Source organism: Dipodomys merriami, unplaced genomic scaffold (genome assembly GCF_024711535.1).
Source record: "Dipodomys merriami isolate MVZ:Mamm:240054 unplaced genomic scaffold, mDipMer1.0.p SCAF_42, whole genome shotgun sequence".
Lineage (NCBI taxonomy): Eukaryota > Metazoa > Chordata > Mammalia > Rodentia > Heteromyidae > Dipodomys > Dipodomys merriami.
The window spans coordinates 6,177,643-6,195,606 of NW_027205826.1; the positions used below are offsets into that span (position 1 = coordinate 6,177,643).

Sequence of the window (17,964 nt, forward strand, 5' to 3'; positions counted from 1 at the left end):
GTTGTATTACTATATGCCTCCATTTGGGTTGGGAAATCATTCTAGCTGCTCCGAATGGCACATGGAGAATCTCTATAGAGTTGCAGCCACTTGCAGTCCCAAGCTCAGATCTTTTCCTCTGAGGTAGACACACCTGGGTAGAAAGATAGCCACACTGGTCTCTATCGCATTCAGCCATTTTTTTTTTCTCACCTCAGTCATTGTGAACTTTCTTGGATCACTTTCTCTGCTTCCCATCCTTTGGAGCCTTTTTGTAGCCCTAAGCTCTGTATGATCTCACAACCTGGATTTCTTCACCCTCTATCTCCCAGCTCTCTTGCATTGTCATTTCCCCGTGGCAGGCCTCACCTAGGTGGTGAACTCATCCTGTGCACTGTTACTTCCTGTTTCACTGATTGCTGCTCACTACGTAAGACCCTGACTCTTGGGCTCCTCAGAGCCGGTATCCCAAGGTACCTCAGCTGTACCCTGACCTTGCAGCTTCTCAGGCTTTCAACTTTGTCTGCCTGTGTTCGGGTGAAGCTGCCTCCCTTCCCCCATCAGATTGATCAGCACATCAAATTCAAAACATCAGAATGTGACCTCATTTGGAAAGTTGGTCTTAATAAATGTCAAGGATTTTCATGATATCATAATGAATTTAGGGCAAACCACCTAAATCCAATGACTGGGGTCATTATCCGCCAAAGGGGGGACACAGAGACACAGGGAGAAAGTAATGTGAAGTAGAGATGGGATTGGATGTGTTGGTACTAAGAACTGTGGCAGCCACCAAAAACTGCTAATGTCTTCATTTCAGACTTATGGCTTTCTGGCTGCCCAGGTGTAATTTGTTACGAGAGCAGCACAGACACACAGAAAACGCTCCTCTTTCTCTGAGCTTCAAGAAGGAAAGTGCAAGCCAGACACTGGTGGCTCACACTTGTCATCCTAGCTATTCAGGAGGCTGAGATCTGAGGATCACGGTTCAAAGCCAGCCCAGGCAGGAAAGTCCATGAGACTCTTTTTTTTTTTTTTTTTTGTCGGTCGTGGGGCTTGAACTCTGGGCCTGGGCGCTGTCCCTCTGCTCTTCAGCTCAAGGCAAGCGCTCTACCACTTGAGCTACAACACCACTTCCGGTTTTCTGGTGGTTTATTGGAGATAGGAGTCTCACGGTCTCATCTGCCCGGGCTGGCTTTGAACCATGATCCTCAGATCTCAGCCTCCTGAGTAGCTAGGATTACAGGCGTGAACCACCAGCGCCCGGCTTCCATGAGACTCTTATCTCCAATTTGCCTCCAGAAAACTGGAAGTGGCCCTGTGGCTCACAGTATTAGAGCACTAATCTTGAGCCAGAAAGCTCAGGGATGGTGCCCAGGCTCTGAGTTAAAGTCCCATGACTGACACACACAGAAAGAAAGAAAGAAAGAGAAAGAAAGAAAGAAAGAAAGAAAGAAAGAAAGAAAGAAAGAAAGAAAGAAAGAGGAAAGTGCTGTATCTCCCACCCTCTTATATTCCTAACACAGGTACAGGTTCTCTCACATGATGAACAATGAACAGAACCGTTCATCAAGAGAAATGGACTTTAGAGCTGGGCATGGCAGTGCATGCCTGTAAACTCTTCCATGGGAGATGGAGGCAGGAGGATCTTGAGTTTGAAGTTGGTCTGGCTGCTTTGTGAGACCCCATCTCAAACAGTAGCTCTAGAAACTCATGGTCTTAAATGAGATGTCTCAGATTTTGGACACGGAAGTCTTTCCTGGGGAGAGAATTAATCCTCACTGCATTTACGCCATTGTCAAGAAGGACTGCTTTCAACGTCAGCAGGTTAGGGGAGAGACAGGCCTTATATTTAAGCTGGGTTTTAGATCTCTGGCCCAGAGATTCTCCCATTGAGAACATCATCTTGAGCAGAAGGGGTACCTCAGGGCTCAGGAGCAAACCCGGTTTGGTAGGCTCCCCTATGTGAACATACTCTGTCCGTCTGAGCCTGTGGCGGTGGCCAGGTAGACAGCTGTCCGGGCCTAAGGTCGATGGTTTTGCATTCTGGGCCTTGTAGACAGGAAGGCCAGGCTTGCTGTGAGGTCTGGTCTCTCCTCTGCATACTCCCAGGAACCATGGCTTTCAGACATGAACTCATTGCTAAGTAGGGTTTCGGCATGACTTGAGAAAAATGCCTTTTTTTTTTTAGCATCTTTGAATGGACTCTTTTTTGTTGGTTGGTTTTGTCAATACTAGTGCTTCAACTTAGGTCCTGGGCACTGTTCCTTAGCTTTTTTGCTCAAGCCTGGTGCTCTACCATTTGAGCTTCAAGTTCTGCTTTTGGCCTTGGGCGATTAATTGGAGATAAGAGTATCACTGACTTCTACCTGGGCTGGCTTTGAATCCTGATCATAATATCTCAGCCTCCTATGTAGCTAGGATCACAGATGTGAACTTCTGGGTCCTGGCCCGGTCTGGTTCTTCCTGGTTATGTGACACTTGTTACCTACCCTTGCTGAGCCTCAGTCTGCTCATGTGTACAGTGGGATGAGAAGAGCAATCTCCGTGACAGGCGTACTGTGAGGAGGAATTGTGGTACGTCACGGAGCCATGGCAGGAGTAGAACTGTCTAGCAAATGTCTCATGGGAGAGACGAATAACCAGTGGTGAGAGGTGGTCTCAGCCAGCCAAACCCACCTGCCACTCAGGTGAAATGTGTGCTGGGAAGACTCAGCGTACAGCTGCCAGTGTCTGGTGATTACTTGCGTGCATGGATCAGCAGTGTCTCCTCTTTGAACCTTGCTCTCCCTCCCTCTCCCTCAGCTGAGTCATGCCGATGCCGATGCCAACGTAGCTGCCTCTAGGAGCTCTAGGCACTGTGTCAGAGATCAATAATCTTCACCACTCAAAGGCCACTGGTGCCCAGGGATTTGAGGCTGCTTCTGAAGAGGCCTTGGAGAAGAATGAACTGAGCTGTCGATCCAGCCAAACACCTGCCTTGACTTGTGCTTTCAACGTTGGCTTTTTTGGCAGGCATGTGGCAGCCCTCTTGGGATACTTGGTTTTGTTTTGTTTTTTGCAGCCACTCTGCTGCCTGGGGTGAGTTTGCAGTGATCTATAGGATGGCAGGTACTCAGCTGACTCACTCTGCTGGCCACTGGCCAGGTCTTGCTTTCTAGCGCATACTATGGAAGCAAGGACAGAGAATTTTTTTTTTTTTTTGGTGCTGATACTAGGGGTTGAACTCTGCCTGGGCACTGATCCTTAGCTTTTCTTTGCTTAAAGCTGGTGTTCTACCACTTGAGCCACAGGTCCACTTCCAGATTTTTGCTAGTTAATTAGAGATGAGTCTCTTGGATTTATCTTGCCTGAGTTAGGCTTTGAACTGTGAGCCTCAGACCTCAGCCTTGCAGAATAGCTCAGATTATATCAGTGGCTGGGTCTTTTCTTTTTTCTTTTCTTTGGTTGGTCATGGGGCTTGAACTCAGGGCCTGGGTGCTGTCTCTGAGCTTTTTCACTCAAGGCTAGTGCTCTTCCAGTTTGCTAGCAGTCAATTGGAGATAAGAGTTTCATGGACTTTCCTGCCTGGGCTGGCTTTGAGTCACGATCCTCAGATCTCAGCCTCCTGAGTAGCTAGCATTATAGGCGTGAACCTGTACCAGCTGGTACAAGTTCATGAGTCTTATTATTTAGCCCAAATTGGCCTCAAACAGGATCCTCCTGCCTTGGCTTCCTGAATGCTGGAATTATAGGCATACACCACCATGCTTAGCTAGAAAAAACATTCTAAAGGAGACTGGTACTGGAGAGAGGAAGACCTTCCCCCATCATGTAATCCTTCCACTTCAGTCTCCCCACACTGGGCCCACCCCCACCCCCATAAGGCAGCTTAGGTATAGGACTCAGAGGATTCCCATTGGGAGAAGCCTTCATTTCCTCTGACCTTCACTCTTAACACTGAGTTGTTGGCTTTGGGAGTTTCCGTTCTATCTGCTCTGTGTACCATCTGCATTGTGGGACAGGCGGCTTGGCATCTTTGTGCCTTGGGTAAATAGGTCAGAAGAGCATGAAAGTTGTGTATCGCCTACCTGCCAACTTGGGCAGTGAACACTCAACAAATAGGAGGGCTTAAGAGATGGGAAAACACAGTGACTGGATGGTAGCTGACCTTGGAGAAGAGAAAAGGAACTGAATTACTAACTGGCAGAGCCTTGGCGTCCCTACCAAGTTCCTGTTCCAAGTAGCCCATCCACTTGGCTGTTTCCATTCCTCTATAGGTCTTCCAGAGGAGTCATTCTTCAACAGTGAAGCTCTCCTGAGGTGGCCATGAGGCAAATGCTGGCAGGCAAATGAAGACAAGAATGTAGGAGGCAGCTGGGCATGGTGATACACTGTAATCCTAGCTGTAGAGGTAGGAGGATTGGGGTCCAAATACAGCCTGGGTGAAAGTATAAAACCCTACCTGAGCTGGGTACCAGTGGCTCACACCTGTAATCCTAGCTATTCATGAGACTGAGATCTGAGGATCATGGTTCAAAGCCAGCCCAGACAGGAAAGTCCATGAGACTCTTATCTCCAGTTAACCACCAGAAAACCAGAAGTGGCACTGTGGCTCAAGTGGTAGAGCATTTGCCTTGAGCTGAAGAGCTGAGGGACAGCACTCAGGCCCAGAGTTCAAACCCAATGACCAACCAAAAAAAACCCTACCTGGTGATGGAGGGGGGGGGATGGGAAGGGGCTTAAGTATGAATAGCTGGGTGCCTGGCTCAGCAGTAGGGCCCCTAGCAAGGGCAAGGTTGTGAGTTCAAATCCCTGGTACCTCCCCCAAAATGCAGAAGGGCAGATTCTTATACATCTCAAAACCTAGGCACCTTTATAACAACTAGCCAGAGTACCTGGCTTTGGGGGCAGATTTAACCCATCGTCTATGCATTGGTCACTGGTAGGAAAGGGAAAGTCTTGGTGTTGGATTTTTCACCTTCTGATTGGTAAAGCTCAGACAGAGAATCCATGTTAAAGACACTGTGGTGTGGAACAGGAGGAGAAAGACAAGCCTAGAGGAATGCATAATGGGCCTAAACTGGAATCTAAGGGTAACCTAGGAATTAGCCAGATAAAGGAGAGAAGAGTATGCAGACAGGGGAAGGCAGGAGTGAAGGATCTGGAAGGTCCTTGCATTTAGCCTCCCCCTGGACATTGTCATTGATCCTGGCAACACATCCACAATCCAAACAATCACTTTGCTTTCCTGGGGGCTTGCAGGAGAGCGCAAGGCTGGGCCAATGGCCGGGCAACTGGGTGGAGCGCGTCATGTGCATGCTTATAGTTTGGGCTTGGTCCTAAAGGTAGGTAGGGGGCCCAGAGAGACTGAAGACCTTGGGCTACAGCTGATGGAATGTTCCAGTATACTAGGGAAGACAGAGGGCACATTATAGCATCCGTTTGAACTTTCACTTAGCGTCCTCATGATGGAGAGAGATGCCTGGGCAGGTGGCACCCAGGTGCCTGTGTCTTACTGGAATTCACATTGTTCCTGCTTGGCTTTTTTGCTCAAGGCTGGCACTCTACCACTTGAGCTACATCTTCACTTCTGCTGCCTTTTTGTTGGTTAATTGGAGATAAGAATCTCTTGGACTTAAAAAAAAAACAAAACCTGGGATGGCCTTTAACCATGATCCTTAGATCTCAGCCTCCTGAGTAGCTGTGATTCCAGGGGTGAGTCACCAGTGCCTGGTTTAAAAGCCAATGAGTTTTAAACTCTGTCCCACTCTCCCTAGCCTTTAAATTATGAATAGAGCCAGAATCATTTTTATTCTGGTCACATAGTAATTAAGAGAGTTACCACATGAAGCATCCTCCTCTATTTTTTTTTTTTTTAATTCTCTGTATATGAAAGCCGACCATACTTAATTTTGCAATGTGCTGTCGCTCCGGGGCTCTTTAGTGGCAGTCTTTCCAACCAGCCTCCTCCCTGGCTCTTAGTATGTGTAATTTATGCAATGGCAAGTTGCTTTGGTTTCTGTCTGGCTGTGTCTTAATTTGTGCTGATTTTCTTGTTACTGTCTGGCCTTGCATTTCTAACTTTGGTCCTTCAGATTTTAATGAGGACCCCTGTTGGTGAACCGGCCTGAGCCTGCCCAGATAGATTTGGGGGAAAAAAACAACAACAACACAAAAAGCCCTTTCCAAATAACAAGGTCTTGTTAGCTCATTAATTAGTCCCTGTGGAATAGAGACAGTGCCAAGAAGGGGGAGTAGAGGTGTGTGTGTGTGTGTGTGTGTGTGTGTGTATGTGTGAGAGTGTGTGAGAGTGTGTGTGTATGCATGTGTGTGTGTATAATATACAGGTTAGTTCTAAAGGGAGTTTGATAGAGGCTTTCCAAAGATCTGAAAATAAAGGGAATACATTGCTTGTGAGAGTTTAGCTATGAACTTTAACATACCATGGGCAAGCAACTCAGCCCCCAGAGCATCAGCTTAAGTGATTAGGTAAAAAAAAAACGGGCCAACAAGTTTTTTTCCAATCAAATAACCTGAGTTTCTCTCCAACAGAAATTGCTAGAGTAGTCCTGGCCCACCAAAGCACTGTGCTTCCGACTAGGAGTTTGAACCTCTAAAGCCCATCCTTATAGAATGGACAATCTGCAAGGGAGCTGTTTCTTGCTGGAGAGATAGGATATAGTCTCCCCAAAGAGCTGAAAGGCATTAATCCTGCCCAGGGAGAGCCCACACACGGGGAGCAGAAGGAAGGACATTCAAGCAAGGTATTCTTGGCACTGCTGAAGGTATCAGGCAGCTGTAACAACAAACCCACGGACTGGATGTCTTAAGTGACAAACATTTCTCACCTTTTGGGAGGTAGAAGTCCGTGATGAGAGTGCCAGCATGGGTGGGTTCTAGTGAGGCCCCGCTTCCTGGTTTACGGATGACCACCTCTCACTGTCCCCCTCCATTGGCCTCCCCTAAAATGTAATCTTCATAACTTATCCTGCATTTTACCCACCCCCGTTCCTAGCATGGCCTACCCTCTTCTGGCACTGCCTCTATTTGGCAGGGATTAATTAATAAACTAAAATGGCCTGGTTATTTAGAAAGCTTTTCTTTCCCCTCGATGCTGTTTTCATAAAGCAAAGAGAAAGAGCTGTGGTCTTTTTTTCCCCCTTCATGAAGACTCAGTTTTCATGACCCATTCTAAATCTAATTAACCTTCCAAGAACCCCACCTCCAGATACCAGCACATTGGTGGCTAAAGCTTCCATACTGAATTTTTAGGGAATACAAATATATAATCCACAGTAGTCAGAAATAAAGAAATAATGGTGTTTTTGAGTATTACAGACCCTTTGTCAAAAATCAGTCCAGCCAGGTGCTAGTGGATTGATTGATCATGCCTATAATCCTAGCTGAGTCTGAGGATCGTGGTTTGAAGCAAGCCTAGGCAAAAAGTCTGTGAGACTCTATCTTTAAGCTCTAAAAAGCTGGAAGTGGAGGTGTGACTAAAATGGTAAAGCATCAGCCTTGAGTGAAAAAGCTAAGAGACAGCACCCTGGCCCTGAGTTCTAGGCTAGCCCCAGTATGGGTTTGAAAAAGAAAAAGAAAGAAAGAAATTGATCTACAGTGGACAAAAGCCCTGTTGCCTGGTCAGTGGACAAAAGCCCTGTTGCCTGGTCCTGTAGCATGAATGAACTTCACCCTTACAGAGGCAAACTTTGGGCTCTGATTTCCCATGTAACTTGTGCTTAGGAAGAAAGTTTGTTGACTATGCTGACACTCCAGTTCCAGTGTCATCCTTGGAAGTGAGTTGGGACATGGCCTTGCTGTGTCTTGCTCAGTGTCATGTGGGTTATGTGCTCTCTTGTATGCTTGAGTTAGGCTCTCACGATTCACATCACCACGAGTGAATCAGAACCTTCCATGCGAATGTCAGCTCCCACGTTGTGATGATGGCCTCGTTGCCACCTGGGTAATGGCCATCTTGTAATGGTCTGCTAGTTCAGCTTTCCCTCAGATGGCTCTGTAGTGGGGAAGACTCGGGGTTCAGATTCTAGCTCTGTCATCTCCTACTGTCTACAATCATGGTAGTACAATGATTAGAAACAGTGGTGTAAGATCGCTCTGTGTCACACCAGCCATGTGAACTTAGGCTAGTATTTCAGCTCTCTGTTTCTGCATTCTCATCTCTAAAATGCTCTGATATTGCCAGAGAAGTGTCTCCCTTCACCATGAGAGGGCCGTGGGATTGTTTCACCGGCTCCACAAGTCAATGGTAAGGCTCATCTCTAGGGAGACAAGGAAAGACTTTGTGACAAGGGTGGGGTATGGGGGATGGGTAGGAATTTGGAAGGGATGCTGAGGGACCAGCAAAATTGAGATATTGAGCTACTATATTGTGTGGGGTGTGGGGAAAGTTGGGGTTCAAGATGTTCCAGGAATAAGAATTCTATTGGGTAGAGACTTCGGCCTTGTATAAGGTGGTTATTAGTTACTTAATGCTGCTATGATGACTCCATGTAGTTCACTGGTGATAAGAGTCTCACGGACTTTCCTACCCAGGCTGGCTTTGAACCACAATCCTCAGATCTCAGCTCCCTGAGTAGCTGGGACTACAGGTGTGAGCTACTAATACCCAGCTCATTGCTTTTTTTCTTTTAGCTTCTGCTGGCCCCAGAAATTCCTTGGCTTTTGACAGCTTGCCATCTTCCCTCTGTGTGTCTGGTTCTTACCATGACACTATTCTTGGGCATCTCACCTCTTCTAACAAGGACACTGATTATTGGATAAAGACCCCACTCTACTCCAGTGTGACTTCATCATAACTCACTCATCTGAGGTACTGGGAGTTTGAACTTCAACGTGTCTTCTTCTCCCTCCTTCCCCCCTCTCTCTGTCTTTCTCTCTATCTTGTGCTGGTTACTGGGGTTTGAACTCGGAACCTTGTGTTTGCTTGTCTTCTGTGATACTGCTGAGCCATGGCTGTTTTTCCCTGGTTGTTTTTAGGCTATGGTTTTGCTTCCCACTCCAGCATCTACCTGCACTGCCTACTTTGACACTTCTTGTTGTCGCTGGGATCTCAGGCTTGCGCCACCACACCCAGCTTTCCTCAGTAGAGGTGGAGTCTTGCAGATTTCTCTGCCACGATCCTTCCAATCTCAGCCTTCCTTGTAGCCACCATAGCAGGCGCATGGACTGTGTTCAGCTATAGGTTGAGAAGGGGATCTCATTAACTTTTCTGCTTAAGCTTGCCTCAAAATGCTATCCTTCTTTTTTTTTTTTTTTGGTCGGTCGTGGGGCTTGAACTCTGGGCCTGGGCGCTGTCCCTCAGCTCTTCAGCTCAAGGCGAGCGCTCTACCACTTGAGCTACAGCGCCACTTCCGGTTTTCTGGTGGTTTATTGGAGATAGGAGTCTCTCGGTCTTTCCTGCCCGGGTTGGCTTTGAACCGCGATCCTCAGATCTCAGCCTCCTGAGTAGCTAGGATTACAGGCGTGAGCCACCAGCGCCCGGCTAAAATGCTATCCTTCTTGTGCTCAGCCTCCCGAATAACTAGGGTTACAGGTGTGAGCTACCAGTACCTGGCTTGAATTCCAGCATATCTTTCTTGTGAACTGCATACATCTTCACCCTTCTGTTAGATTGGAGCCTGTTTAATGGAAAGGCTTCCTTTGCTTTGAGTGCTGCCCTCTCCCCCCACCCCCCGCCCCCAGATAGCTGGGTTGTAGTTGGTTGAACACCACCAACAGATCTAGGTAGAGGCGATGCCCATGTATCTGCGGGGTGGCACTGTGATCAGCAAAGGGAGGAATGCCCTGTGGCATCTTCCTATCTGTGTGTCCCTCCCCCCCAGGACAAGTCTGCAGAGAGCCCAGGGAAGCAAGCAAGCCAGTGGCAGTGGCATGTCTGTCCAGCCCAACCAGAAGAACCAGGACTCACCAAGTAGAGGAGCCAGTCCTGGGGCTGCAGGGGAGGTGGCAGACATGCTGTGACTATTTAGGACCAGAGGGCGGGCATCACACAAGCAGACAGATCTGTGGATCTCAAGATAAGGGGAGATAAGCCAAGGGCAAAGAACGACATGGCCTCCTCCAAGAGGTGAAATTTGAACTGGGGCCCAGTGGTCAGTCACGTGGAAACCAGAGCAAAGTGTCCACACACACACACACACACACACACACACACACACACACACACACACACACACACACACACACACCACACACACACACACACACAGGCCTGAGGCAGGAATAAACTTGGGGACATTCTAGAAAGAAGAGAAGGGAGTGGCTGGAGGGGAGCAAAAGCTTTGGGAAGCATGAGGTTGACCTTGGATGATGGGATCCAGATTGGTATTAAACAAGGACATTAGTGCTATTTGTACCTCTACCAAGGCTCCTGGCTAGGGATGTATCCAGCCTGGGGCTCCAGTTGGGTCCAGGCCCCAAAGGTTTTCGTTGTTGTATGCTGAGGAGATCACTGCCCCTAGAGTTGTGCAGAGCCAGCACCCGACAGCCTTGGAACTCCCAGTGGCCCGGGCCTCCCCTGCCTCACATGGGCTAGCAGGAATATTATTATCTCAGGTTGGTAGAGGAGACACAGCCGACTTATCTCTAATACATCTGAGTGGATAGCGATGGAACCTGGGCTGTCTCAGATTCCCCCTAGAGGGGACTTTTTCCCCCTTCCCTATTAGCAGACTCCAAGGAACAGGGCAGACTTTTATAGGATCTTCGCTACGCTTGACTTTTCTCAACTCCAGGAGAACTTAAAGACTTACTATGAGTGACAAAATAGGACCCGAACTTCCAACAGACTAGGGGAGGCATCTGCAGTTCTTTTGGCAGCCAGCCCATCATGTGTCAAGTTTGTCTTAAAGCACACGTTTTCTAAATTGAGCCCCAGTGGCTCATGCCTGTAATCCTTGCTACTCAGGAGGCTGAGAATTGAGATTCAAAGCCAGCCCCAGCAGGAAAGTCTGTAAGACTCTTAACTAACCAGCAAAAAGCCCAAAGCAGAGATATGGCTCAAATGCTAGAGTGCAGCCTTGAGTGAAAAACCTAAGGGACAGTGCCCAAACCCTGGGTTCAAGTTCCAGTATCAGCATACACACAAAAAAGACCAACAGTGATTTCTTCCCCAACTCTGGAGAAGTCCAGTGGGCTACAGCATGAACCATGATTTAAGTCCTGGTTGACGCTATTATGCTTGCTTTATGGACATGTGGTTCAGGGAGGGGCACAGAGACTGAACTTAGAAGAACCTTGCTTTAAATTGGATGCTTTATTGTTGCCATGTTGTGTGTGTGTGTGTGTGTGTGTGTGTGTGTGTGTGTGTGTGTACTGGAATTTGAACTCAGGGCCTTGCTTTCTTGCCTGGCTCTTTTGCTCAAGGCTAGTGCTCTGATAAGATTCTCATAGCCTTTTCTTCCTCCTGAGACCATGTTTGTTAGCGTTTGAACATGGGGTCCTGCCTTTTCATTTTTCCCTGGGCCCTATAGATTGTGGAGTTGATTCTGCTGGCTTGTATAAAGAGATGTCACTAGTAAACTTGAGCCATCCATTTGGAACAAAAACTTTAAACCAGAGTCAGCCCAGGGAGCAACAGTTGCTCATGCCTTCATGCAGGTAACGTGCCTGGATTGCAGCCAGTATTTCTAAGCATTAGCTCTGAGAGTAATGAGACCAGTTGGGAATGGGAGTGAAGAGGGTCAGTGTGTTTCTATCTCAGGGAATAGGCCAGGCTTGGAAATGATTTTTGTTTAGGGAGCTAAGGTATGAACCAGGGCTGGGATGTTTTGGCAATTATTTTTCCGGTTGAATTCTGGGCTTGAATTCTGGGCCTGGGTGCTGTCCCTGAGCTCTTTAGCTCAAGGCTTGTGCTCTACCACTTGAGCTATAGCACCACTTCCAGTTTTCTGGTGGTTTATTAGAGATAAGAATTTCACAGAGAAAGTGGCACTGTGGTTCAAGCAGTAGAGCGCTTGCCTTGAGCTGAAGAGCACAGGGACAGCGCCCAAGCCCAGAGTTCAGTCCCATGACCGACAAAACCAAACAAAACCAAACAAAAAAACCTTGACATTGTGGCTGGGAAGGTGGCTCAGTGGTAGAGCGCTTGCCTTGCACGCATGAGGCCCTGGGTTCGATTCCTCAGCACCACATAAGCAGAAAAAGCTGGAAGTGGCGCAGTGGCTCAAGTGGTAGAGTGCTAGCGTTGAGCTGAAGAGCTGAGGGACAGCCCAGAGTTCAAGCCCCACAACCAAAAAAAAAAAAAAAAAAAAAAGTCTCACAGACTTTCCTGCCCCAGCTGGCTTTGAACTACAATCCTCAGATCTCAGCCTCCTGAGTAGCTAGAATTACAGGCGTGAGCCACTGGTGCCTGGCTATGTGTTGGCATGCTAAGGACAACAGTTGCTACTGGTCCTCAGAAGGTGCTTAGATGTTCATCTTGCAACATCAACATCAGGGATGTTGGCCTTTGCACCCATAGTTTGGTCTGGATAATCCTTGCAGGCCTAACTCCTAGGGCTGCACTGGAAGGCCCGCAGGCCTGGGAATGCAGATTGGAGGAAGGAGTGTTTTTTCCAAGTCTGCAAGAGCCTGAGGGTCAGGAGGGAAGTGCTGGCTGAGCCCAGGAGCTCCCTGTGGCTCTAGAGGGAGGGCCTCGCCCAGCTCAGTGCCTGTTGGCATAGATGCCTTCCCTGCCCTCATTCTGTCAGATGGAGATATCCTCAGACCTGCTTCCCAGAATGCGGCTGGAGGGCTGAGCCCACTTCCAGACAGGCGGGGCTGGGCTCTCACACTGTGATTTTCCTGCTCTCTGAGAATGTCTTTGCTTTGTCACCTTAAATGTTGTCAGGAAGCCAGGCTCCAGTGGTGCACACCAACCTGGAGGATAGTGGTTTGAAGTCAGCAGGGGCAGAAAAAGCCACACAGCTCCATCTCCAAGTAACTAGTTAAATTCTGGACTGGAGGTGTGGCTCAAGTGGATCACTAGCTGTGAGCAAGCAAATCCAGTGGGAGTTTGAGGTACTGAGTTCAAACCCTGGTATTATCACACACACACACACACACACACACACACACACACACACACACACACACACACACACACAGTGTCAGAGGTGAGTGTGATGGCATATACTATTATCTGAGCAATAAGGAAGCAGAGGCAGGAAGATCTTGAGTTGGAAGCCAGCAGGGGCTGAAGAGAGGAATAAAGAGGAAAGTAGAAAAGGAGGGGAGAGGAGGAAGGGAAGAAAGGGTTCAGATCGGCCCATCTCCTGCCACTAAGACCCAGGTCTCTCTCTTTTTTTTTTTAAATTGTGAAAGTACTGTACAGAGGGGTTACAATTACATGGGCAAGATAATGAGTACATTTCTTATCAGGCATTGTAGCCTCCTCCTTTGTTTACCCTTCCCATCCCTTCCCATCCTACCCCCCCCCCCCGCCCTCACCCAATCCTCCCCCCCCCACCAAAGTCGTAAAATTCGTTTTCAACATAACGACTTGTACATCTCATTGTTGCAATAGGTCCACCTGTATCCCTATTTAAACGATTTGTTTTTGCCCTTCCCCTCCACAAATTATACCGACATCAAATACAGTGAAAGCAGAGGTTATACTGTGGGGGAGGGACATACAAAGCAACAAAGAAATAATCTTATAAATGTGTTAGAAACAATTGCATGAAAGAAAAAAAACATTTGAATACATATCTTAGGGTTCATTTCTCTAACATCACCTTATCTGACCTTTTCTGCTTGACTCAGACATATAGTAGATATTGCAACTAAGGGAAACCATGGGACCTAGGCTTCTTTGGACCTGGCTTACTTCACTTAATATAATTTTTTCCAAGTCTTTCCATTTCCTAACAAATGGGGCAATGTCATTCTGATGGAGGCATAGAATTCCATTGTGTATATATACCACATTTTCTTGATCCATTCATCTACTGAGGGGCATCTGGGTTGGTTTCATATCTTAGCTATGGTAAATAATGCTGCAATAAACATAGTTGTGCTGGTAGCTTTAGTGTGGTCTTGTTTGTGAACATTTGGGTAAATGCCCAAAAGTGGGATTGCTGAAGACCCAGGTCTCTTTAGCAAGACTTGATATGTTGCCAAGAAACAAAAAGAGCACTGGTATTGTCTGATGAGCACACATTTTGTAAATACCCATTTTGTGTCCAGTAAAGAGACAGACATTGTTCTTTTTGGCTGGTTTGGCTTATATTTGTTCCATCTATACATTATGATGGTTTTTTTCTCTGAATCATTTTTTCTCATCATATTCCTTCGCTACAAATACTGTAGAATGCACTCTGAAGATGCGAACATAGCCATCTGTGCATAATCTTGTTATTGTACTCGAAGACCAACAAGGACTCTTTACTGTCTTACACCCAGTCCACATTAAAGCTTCCTTAATTACCTCCCCAGATATACTGTTAGTTTATTTGAAGTGAGACCCAGTCAAGCATGGTGGATGATTGTTCCTTTTGTCTCTTTGGTTTCCCTTCACGTAGAACATCACCCATCCTCAGCCACATTTTCCATTTTTTTCCCCCACAACATTGACTTCTCTCTCTCTCTCTCTCTCTCTCTCTCTTTACCTCTCTCTCTTCTCTTCTCTTCTCTCTCCATCTCTCTCTCTCTCTCTCTCTCTCTCTTCCCCCCCCCATACTTGAATTCAAAGCCTTACATTCTCGCTTGGCTTTTTTGCTCAAGACTGGCACTTGAGCCGCATCTCCACTTCCAGCTTTTTGTTGGTTAATCGGACATAAGAATTTAACAGATTTGTCTGCCTGGGTTGGTTTTTGAACCTTGATCCTCAGGTCTCAGCCTCCTCTGTAGCTAAGGATTACAGGTTGAGCCACTGGCACCTGACTTGGCACTGACTTTTTGTCTTGTAGAAGCACCCTGGGTACACACTTGCTCATTCGTTTCCTCGTGGTGGCATTTAATTTGTTCTCCCAGTAGCTGTATTTCCTTTAACCTGGAAGTTACCTCCTGAAGTTTGATTAGGTTCGGTTAAATGATTTTTGGTGAGACTCTTTGATTTTATAAACTTCATATTGTATCCTGCCAGGAGACACGAGAGGTCAGCGGCCTATTACTAGCCACACTAGATTGAATCACTTTATAAGCAGCTAATTGTCAGTTCTGTCCAATTTGTAAGTGGCCTGAGGATGACCCTAAATGAAAACCTATCTCCACTGATCATCAGTTGTTATACAGGAGGCTGAAGAACTGGTGGCTTTCTAAACCTGCCTGCCCCTTCTGTGGCCGCAAGCTGCTATCCCCCATTTCCTAGTAATGACATGTTTGTTCCAGTGGGTCCAGGTAAACCTTTAACTCTTTTCCTTTTAATTATGATGTGTGTGTGTGTGTGTGTGTGTGTGTGTGTACATACTAGGGCTTGAACTCAGGGCTGTCTCATAGCTTGTGTACTCAAAGCTGGTTCTCTACCACTTAAGCAGCAGCTCCACTTCTAGCTTTTTGCTGTTTAGCTGGAGATAAGAATCTCACAGACTTTGCTACTTGGGCTGGCTTTGAACCTTGGTCCTCAGATATCAGTCTTCTGAATAGCTAGGAGTAGAGGTATGAATGAACCACTGGCCCCTATCTAATTATGAATTCCTAGAGCAGAAGTTGGTATTCTATTCTACAGTGGTAAGAAATGACTTTAATGTCAGTATAGGTTCATGGATTTTTATTAATTCATGGTTTATAGTACGTTATAGGAGTTATTCTTTTGATGTCCAAATTGCCCCAGATTTGGCCGGCCAGCAGCAGCCTCTCTGAGCTCTTTCTGGAAGCTGTTTTGGATTTTTGCTATCTGCTACAAGATGGCCTAGACTCACTCCCTTTCCTCATACTTTGGTTCCTTTTGCGGACTGGGCAGGAATATGTTCATTGACAGAGGAGTCACCATTTCTAGGTCTTTCACTTAATAGCGGCCAGGAAATATATATGTTCGTGCATTTAAAATAACATTTCCTCTCTTTTAATTAATTAAGTAATTAATTAGCCTGTACTGGGACTTGAACTAAGTGTCTCAAACTGTTGCTTAGCTTTCTTGCTCAAGACCAGTGCTCTACCACTTGAGGCATGCTTCCAGTTCAACATTTTGCTTATTCATTGAAGACAAAGTTTCGAGGCATTTTCTGCCTGGGCTGGTGACTTTGAACCAGTCTCAGTCTCCTGAGTAGCTAAGGGTATAGGTGTGAGTCACTGGTGCCCACCTATCTGTTTTTGTGGTCCTGGAGACCAAAGCTAGGGCCTTGTAAGCATGCTAGAAAGGTCTCTATTGCTGTACTGTGTCCTGAGCTCCACAAGGACCTTGTGAGTTATTTTCCTATTGTAGGACTCATCTTCTTTTACTTTTATCTCTTTGTTTCTATTTTGTCATACTGAAACCTTGGCTCCCTATAGGAACATTAATATAATTACTTATTTGCTTTATTCTGATATATATGTATATATATTATTTTCAAAATCTGAGTAACAAGGGGCTGGGAAGGTGGCTAGGTGGTAGAGCACTTGCCTTGCATGCCTGAGGCCATGGGTTCGATTCGCCAGCACCACATAAGCAAAAAGAAAAAAGCTGGAAGTGGCGCTGTGGCTCAAGTGGTACAGCGCTAGCCTTGAGCTGAAAAGCTGAGGGATAGCGCCCAGGCCCAGAGTTCAGGCCCCACAACCAGACCCCCCCCCCAAAAAAAAATCTGAGTAACAATGTTTCAACCAAGGGTACAGCTTCTGGGCTTCTTACAGTTCTGAAAATCTTGGTCCTTCAATTAGATTCCACTGGGACATCTAGCTGGATGTGCAGCTAATTTCACTTGAAAGGATGCTTTCCTGGTGGTCTTATTAGCAAGTTTTTATATAGTAGGGCTTACTTGCTGCACTTTTATTTTTTAAATAGGTTCTGCTTAGTTTTCCTTGCAATTAAATTGATTTATTTTCAAATCAGACGCTTCCATGATACAAAAGTTAAACCATAGGTGCTGGTAGCTCATATCTGTAATCCTAGCTACTCTGGAGGCTGAGATCTGAGGATCACAGTTCAGTCATCATAGGCAGACAAATCCATGAGACTCTTACCTCCAATTAACCAGCACAAGGCTGAGCTGGAGGAATGGTTTGAATAGTACAGAACTAGTTTTGAGTGAAAAAGCCAAGTGAGAGAGCGGTCTTGAGTTAAGCCCCAGTACCCTCCCCCCAAAAAAGATACACAGTCATGTTTAGTGTGTTGTTTAAAGACATTTTACTTCTTTGTTGTTGTTGTTGTTGTTGTTGTTGGTTGTGGGGCTTGAACTGGGCCTGGGTACCGTCCCTGAGCTCTTCAGCTCAAGGCTAGCACTCTACCACTTGAGCCACAGCACCACTTCCAGTTTTCTGGTGGTTAATTGGAGATGAGTTTTACGACTTTCCTGCCCAGGCTGGCTTTGAACCACAATCCTCAGATCTCAGCCTCCTGAATAGCTAGGAAGGATTACAGGTGTGAGCCATGGGCACCGGCTGACATTTTACTTCTTTAATGCCCATTTCTGATTCTTTAGGATTGAACTCCACAATAGCACCGAGCACATCTTACACATCATTTTCTCCGTGAAGCGCACACCACAGCCCACTTGAGCTTCAGAACAGTAGTCTTAACACTTTACTTGAAGCATTTTGGGGGTAACATTACCAACAAAAAGCCCAAGTCTAGTCCTTCACTCATTGGTGGCTCATGCCTGTAATCCTAGCTACTATGGAGGCTGAGATCTGAGGATTACAGTTAGGAGCCAGCCAATGCAGAAAAGTCCATGAGACTCATCTCCAATTAACCACTAAAAGCAGAGCTGAAGGTGTGGCTCACGTGGTAGAACACCAGCCTTGAGCGAAAAAGCCACTTCTGAGTGAGAGGAGGTCCTGAGTTCAAGCTGTGCACACATGTCACAGCAAAAGGGACATTGTGGTGTGCAACCTGAAATAGGAAGTCATACCATTGCACCTCAGCCG

At 46.6% G+C, this 17,964-nt stretch overlaps 1 protein-coding gene across 3 annotated transcripts in view; it reads left to right on the forward strand.

The window, feature by feature from the left end:
* The window catches only part of Arsg (arylsulfatase G), a 113,704-nt gene that overhangs the window by 45,672 nt on the left and 50,068 nt on the right, over positions 1-17,964 (forward strand). The gene's annotated exons all lie outside the window — the stretch shown is intronic.